This window comes from Siphateles boraxobius, unplaced genomic scaffold (assembly GCF_051911475.1).
Source record: "Siphateles boraxobius isolate OS27281-9 unplaced genomic scaffold, OSU_SipBor_1 26, whole genome shotgun sequence".
Taxonomy (NCBI): Eukaryota; Metazoa; Chordata; class Actinopteri; order Cypriniformes; family Leuciscidae; genus Siphateles; species Siphateles boraxobius.
This window is the reverse complement of record NW_027508876.1, coordinates 16,301,878-16,309,541: the sequence shown is the minus strand read 5'-3', so window position 1 is coordinate 16,309,541 and position 7,664 is coordinate 16,301,878.

Sequence of the window (7,664 nt, the reverse complement as noted above, 5' to 3'; positions counted from 1 at the left end):
ATGCTTTCTATTTTCTCATCGAAGTAATTCATAAAATCATTACTACTATATTGTAACGGAATATTTTGCTCTGGTGATGTCTGTTTTTTTTGTTAGTCTAGCCACGGTGTTGAATAAAAACCTTGGATTATTTTGGTTATTTTCTATTAGTTTGCGGAGATGCTCAGCCCTGGCTGCTTTTAGAGCCTTTTTATAACGTGACATACTGTCTTTCCACGCGATTCTAAAGACCTCTAAATTAGTTTGTTTCCATTTACGCTCTAAGTTACGAGTTTCTCTCTTGATAGCATGCGTAGCACTGTTGTACCATGGTGCTTTAGTTTTCTCTCGAACCTTTTTTAATCTAATTGGTGCAACAATATCTAGTGTACTAGAGAACATGGTGCTCAAACTGCTAGTCATTTCCTCTTTACCCTTTTGTGGACTATGCATGGCAGAGGCGTCCTTTTCTCTGAGGCAGGCTTAAAAACCTGACTGCATACCACACGGTTTTGCTGCAGGGTCTTCAGCTGGGGACCACCGCTCATTGACGTTTCGCCCCTTAACCCAGAACGTCTCATGGTGGCGGGGCAGTGAACAGGGACGTCTCCCTGACACCCCCTGCAGCAAAACCTAACTTGATGTTACTCCCCACGACTTGTCTCGTCGTTTCAGCCAGAGCCAGTGGCTTGCTTTCTCAGCTTCCTCAGAGAGCTCTTTGGTGGATCTGCTCAGTGTGGCTCCCTGTAGTCCCAGGTCCTTGAGCAAACGTGATATTGATCTGCCCACAAAGCCTCTGGCTCCCACCTCCACCGGGTACAGCCTCACATTCCATCCACTTTCCCTGCACTCCGCAACCAGGTCTGCATACTTCGCCTTCTTTCTCTCGTAGGCAGCTTCCAGAGCCTCCTCCCATGGCACTGTCAGCTCGATTAGTATTACTGACTTCACAGCTACAGACCACAGCACCACATCTGGTCTTAAGGTGGTGCTGCATATCTCCTGTGGGAACTGGAGCTGCCTTCCCAAGTCCACTTCCATTTTCCACACCGCCCCTGGTGTTAAAAGCTTGGCAGGTTGTCTCTTGCTGGTATGAATTACGTCTTCCCCCTGCCTAATGAAGTGGATCCTGCATCGGCTCTCTGATGGACTCTGGTTGTTTGCCTCCTGTCGACTTTTCTCCAGCACCTCTGCCAGCTTTCTGAGCACTTGGTCGTGCCGCCATCTGAGCCGCCCTTGTGTCAGTGCTGTTTTACAGCAAGACAGAATATGCTGGAGTGAGGAATTGATGGTCCCGCAGAGGTCACGGGAGGGTGTCGTACGTTGCCCTAATGAGGAAACTGAGCCGAGCCTGCGGCAGTTTCCAGAGCTCTGGCCAGCTGATTGCTCGGCTCGTGACACCCTCCCAAGTTGTCCACCGCCCCTGCTGCCCCTGTACTACAGACCTCACTCTGATCTCCTCCTGCTCAATCCTGGTGACCTCTGCAACAACAAGGTCCTTCCTCTCCTTCCTGCTTGCCTTGGACCATGGGATGGGTGGCTTGCTCCATCCCAGACCTGCCCGTCCTGTCTGGACCATGCCCACGACTTGTTGATGTTGCAGTCTTCCCATCACCTTCTCCACCTCCTCCTTGGCCCTCCACTTCCTTCCAGTCTCAACTCTGGCATTTGCATCAGCCACTGTCCTGTCGGAGGAGTCCCTTAATTCCATCACCAGCCTTGCCTTCTCCTGCCTATAGCCCAGGGTGATGGATTTCAAGGGTAACTGGAGTGAGTTCCATCCATACAGGCCAGCAGCTGAGAAGCACTGTGGTAGGCCAAGCCATTTACGGATGAAGGAGTTGGCTTTTGCCTCCATCCGGCTTACGGCTGATGAGGTGACTTCGCACAGCTTCAGAGGCCACATCACCCTTGGGTACAGGGTGAAGTGATAACACCACACCTTGTACTTTCCAGGTAGCTGGCTTGCATCAATCTTGGATAGGCCTTCTGACAGCTGCAGAAGGATGATTTTCCCCATCTCCTTGTCTAAGAGACCAGATGTATAAAGTCTTCCTAGGCTTCGGATGGGCTGATCCACGATGCGGGGGATGTCTTCCCCGCTGATGGTGAAGGTAAGTCTGTCATTTCTCTCCCCCTTTCGCAATGAGAGGCTCCTTGACTTCTGCGGCTTGAACTTCATCCTGGCCCAGGTGATCAGCTCCTCCAGCCTCTTAAGCAGCCTAGCTGTGCATGGGGCAGTTCGTAGGAGGCAGGTGATGTTATCCATATAGCTCCTTAGGGGCGGGAGCCTCTGGCCTGAAGGCAACCGGACCCCACCCACCACTTGCCTTGCCCCGATCAAGATGACCTCAAACGCTGCCACGAAGAGGATGGGGGAAATGGAGCATCCCATTGCAATCCCTACTTCCAGTTGTTGCCAGCCGGTGGTGAACTTCTTCAGTGCAAAGCACATGTGCATATCCTGGAAGTAGTTCATGATCATGGTCCTGATGTTGTCTGGGATGTAGAAGAATTCCAAAGCGTAGGCTATGAGCAGGTATGGCACTGAGCCATAGGCATTGGCTAGGTCTAACCATATGACATGCAGATCTTTCTTCTCCCTCTTAGTGATCTGGATCTGTTCCCAAATCATGGAAGCATGCTTTACACAGCCAGGAAAACCTGGAATCCCGGCTTTCTGGCAGCTGGTATCAATGTAGTTGTTCTCCGTGAAGTAGGTGGACATTCTTCTTGCCATCACGGAGAAGAAGATATTCCCCTCCACATTCAGTAGAGCTATGGTCCTGAACTGCTCGATGGTCTTGGCGTTCTGTTGCTTGGGAATAGAGACTGCCACTGCCCTCTGCCACTCAGATGGTATGGTCTGCTTAGACCAGGTGATTCTCATCAGGGTCCATAACAGCTTCAGCACTCCTGGACAGTTCTTGTACAGCTTGTACGGAATTCCGTTCGGGCCTGGTGCTGAAGCAGATCTTGCCCGCTGGATCACCTGCCTGACCTCGCTGAGCTTGGGTGGTGATACGTCAAACAGGGCTGATGGTTCTGAGGGTCTAGGCACATACCCTGGCGAACCTAGGGGGTTGTTCCTTGCTGGGCCACTGTACTGAGTGCGGATGTGCTCCTGTAGTTCTTTTTTGGAGATATCCAAGGTTCCACTTGTCTTCTCCTCAAGGAGTCCACGTGCATGCCGAAATGGATTCCTGAAGAAGTTTGATCTTTCCTTCTCTTTCCTTTTCCTCCATCTTCTAATGCGTTCTGCCCTCCGCAGGTTAGCAAGGCGTCTTCTGATCTCATCCCAGAGAGCTTTCAGGCCCTCCTTCTCAGACTCCTCTGCCTTCCTCCAACGCTTGCGAACCTGCCTTCTACTTGCCACCAGGTCATCAATCTCTTTTTCCCTCCTTCCCTTTGATCTTATTGCGTCTTCTCTGATGGTCACCTCGCCATACCTGTTGCTGCATTCTTCATACAGGATTTCCCCGAACAGATTTAGCTTGGCTACCACTGACCCGCGCAGAGCTTTTTGCAGCAGCCCACTCAGATGTTCGTCCAACTTTCTCCACTCCTCAGCTTTGTTGGCCTTTTGCCACTTGATCTTATTCCTTCGGAGTGGATTCTTCAGGTTCCTGGCCCTTTGGCTCAACTCCGTTCTTGAGTCATTCGGGGGTGCTACTGGGTTCACTTCTTGGGGTTCATCAACATCCCTTTCTTCCTCTTCCCTTTCAACCTGCCCTGCCTCTGCAACATTGGGCCCATTGGCACTATGGTTGTCAACCCGGCCTTGGATCCCATTTGTCTGACCTGCCCTTACCAGGGCAGTGCAAGGTTGCCTTAGGCTACCACCACCACACTTCTTCTTTCCCATGTGGATGTGAAGTCCCCTCAGAGTTGTTGTTTTTTCCCAGCCGCACCCACACTTCCTTGGGATCTTCTCTTTTGCCGATATCCTTGCGTTCGTTACCGTGTGGTCCGTCCTTGTTGGCCCTTCTTTCATCCCGCCTCTCGGAGGGCCGTCGGGTTGTTTTCTTTGTTTCTTCTTCGAAAAGACTTTGGGTGTCTTCCTCTTGAAAAACTAGAGGGTAGGGTTACTAGCCCGCCTCTCCCGGTGCAGTCTATCCTGCTGCCACCAGTCTCTCCTGGTTGTCCTCCAGTCTTCCCTGGACTCCAACTGCTCTATTCACAGTAGCCACTGTCTCCAGAAATGCATTACTCATTACAGCGAGATGGTCTTTCTGCTGGGCCTTAGGCCTGTCGCACCTCCAATGGTGCCTTTTGTGGACTATGCATGGCAGAGGCGTCCTTTTCTCTGAGGCAGGCTTAAAAACCTGACTGCATACCACACGGTTTTGCTGCAGGGTCTTCAGCTGGGGACCACCGCTCATTGACGTTTCGCCCCTTAACCCAGAACGTCTCATGGTGGCGGGGCAGTGAACAGGGATGTCTCCCTGACACCCCCTGCAGCAAAACCTAACTTGATGTTACTCCCCACGACTTGTCTCGTCGTTTCAGCCAGAGCCAGTGGCTTGCTTTCTCAGCTTCCTCAGAGAGCTCTTTGGTGGATCTGCTCAGTGTGGCTCCCCGTAGTCCCAGGTCCTTGAGCAAACGTGATATTGATCTGCCCACAAAGCCTCTGGCTCCCACCTCCACCGGGTACAGCCTCACATTCCATCCACTTTCCCTGCACTCCGCAACCAGGTCTGCATACTTCGCCTTCTTTCTCTCGTAGGCAGCTTCCAGACCCTCCTCCCATGGCACTGTCAGCTCGATTAGTATTACTGACTTCACAGCTACAGCTACTCTAGTTCATCTGTTTGTTTGGGTGCACTGAGCAGCTGAGATAGATCAGGTAAGCTATTTGAGAATCTATCTATAGTGGTTGGAAGGATTGTTCTGCCTGGTCGATAACGTGGCGCAACATGACACATTTCAGCAGTACGTATTACGCAAGATACCATGTAATGATCATTGAGATCGTCACTTTGCGGTATAATATTTATATCAGTTGGACTGGTTCCATATGATATAATTAAATCTAGTGTATGATTTAGACGATGAGTGGGACCACTGACGTTTTGCGTGACCCCAAAGAAGTTTAATTAATCTGTAAAAGCAGCCCCTAATGCATCATTTGTATTATCTACGTGTATGTTAAAGTCTCCAACAATTATTGCTTTATCGACATTGACCAATAGATCTGAGAGAAAGTATGCAAACTCTTTTAGGAAGTCAGCATAGGGCCCTGGAGGTCTATATACGGTAGCCAAGGCTAGAGATAATATGGATTTGTTTCTTACATCTAAGAGCATAACATTTAGCACAAGTACTTCAAACGAATTAAACCTGTGACCTGTTTTCTGAGTAACTTTAAGAATATCTCTATAGATTGTTGCAACACCGCCGCCACGACCGATCAGACGGGGCTCATGCTTATAACAGTATCCTGGTGGAGTAGACTCATTTAGACCGAAATAATCATTTGGTTTAAGCCAGGTTTCAGTAAGGCAAAGTACATCGAAACTATTATCTGTGACCATTTCATTTACAATAACCGCCTTAGGTGTGAGCGATCTAATGTTTAGAAGACCTAGCTTTAGAAATTGTTTTTGTTCAGTGATATTTAGATTTTCTGGTTTAATTACAATAAGATTTTTGCTAGATCCTACACTAGATTTATGGTTTGGCCTCACTAAGCGAGGAATAGACACAGTTTCTATATAATGTTCTACACTACTTATATCAATTAAGTTGGGACAGCAAAGACTGTGATTTGGACTTTGACTTACTAGTCATATGGTGTGTAACGACTTGGAGATGTTGTCCGACAGAACAGCCGCTCCGATTCTGCTGGGGTGCAGGCCATCAGCACGGTAGAGCCTAGGTCGCTCCATGAACAGATTCCAATTATTTACAAAGAGCAGTTTCTGTTCATTACACCATGACATTAACCATTCATTTAGAGCAAATAATCTACTGAACCTTTCTTGTCCTAGTCGGTACGTGGGAAGCGGTCCAGACACGATGATCGTTGCTTCAGGCGATGTGCTGCGAACCGTCTCGATCAGGCTTCTGTAGTCCTTCTTCAGTACCTCCGTCTGCCGCAGCCTGATGTCGTTAGTTCCCGCGTGCAGCACGACAGCTCCGACGCGCTCGTCACTGTTCAGGATCTCGGGAATCTGTGCAGCGACATCAAGAAGAACAATCAACAAGTAAACAACAAACTGACTTTGGCTGGTTCCGAAATCACCCCATATACCCTAAAATAGGACACAACTGAAGGGGACAGCTATTTTTAGTGGTGTCCGAAACCATAGTGGACGTTATAGAGTGCAAACATTAAATCCCACAATAATGAGTGTACAGTTGATCAGAAGTGGAAGTCGTCATATTTGTGTATAAACGTCAATAGCCTATTGAACGTAAATGACAACAAATATAATTTTTGCATTCCTATTTGCCCCAAGCAAAAGAAAACAGAGTATAGTAGTGTAGGCTACAGTAAAAATTTTTAATGGGAAAAAAAACCCTAGCTGGATTTCTTAAATTTGACACAAAATATTATAATAAATAGGGCCTACTACGATAAAAATTATAATTGTCAATTTTGATTTAATGGTAGCTTAGAACTGTGGAAAAACGTGTCTGTGTAAAGAGTCCATTTGTTACACATTATTTTGATCTTTCTTTCTTTTCCCTTTCTTTCCCTGTGATCTTTCCCACAAGTTAAAATGACAGCAGTTTAACTGAGCAAGTCTCTGTCACAACTAAAACAGCCTGACTGATGCGCCTATCTAAAACATGACACTGCAACTTCCTGCACTCATAAGTGTAAATGCTACTCCGGGCTAACAGTAGTCTACACATTTATGAGGATGGATGACGTGCTGCCTTGGCCAACTAGAACACAAAGCCACGTCCTGCCACTGTTCTCAAAATCTGACAGTTCAGCATCTTCACTCATCTGAATGATTTCAGGGACATCTCTTTAAAGACTGAGAAATCTTTTTGAGAAATTATCTTATTTATGAGGTTATCAGTAAGAATGATTGATTACTCTGTAAACAGATTTTGTTTTAATCATCCTACATCTGACTTGGTAAATTTTTATAATAACAGTTTGTCTCAAATACTTGACAATGTGGCTCCTGTGAGAACTCGTACTGTATCTTTTGTCAACTCTTCTCCTTGGTATTCTTCTGAGCTCCGTCACCAAAAGGCTTTAGGTCGTCGACTTGAGAGACTATGCAAACGAACCGGTCTTGAAGTACACAAACAGATGTATTCTGAGCATCTGGTTTCATATAAGGCTGAATTGGAAAGAGCAAAATCATCTTTTTATGCGAATATCATTGCCAATGGACAAAGTAATACAAGGACTTTATTCAGTACTATTAACAACCTGTTGAAACCTCACAATTCTGTTTCACTTTCTCCTTGTCAATGTGAATCTGTTTCAAATTTTTTTAGATCTAAGATTGAGAGTATACATCAAGAACTACTTCATTCTAACTTAATGTCTAGTGATTACCAAAATGTTTGTAATAATCATATCAGTTGGTCTGCAAGTACTTTCTCTAATTTTGAGCTGCCTTTAGTTGATTCCATTACTAAGCTGATCATTATGTCTAAGTCATCTACTTGCTCACTGGATCCTTTACCTACCGTTTTAGTTAAGTCTTGTATTCATT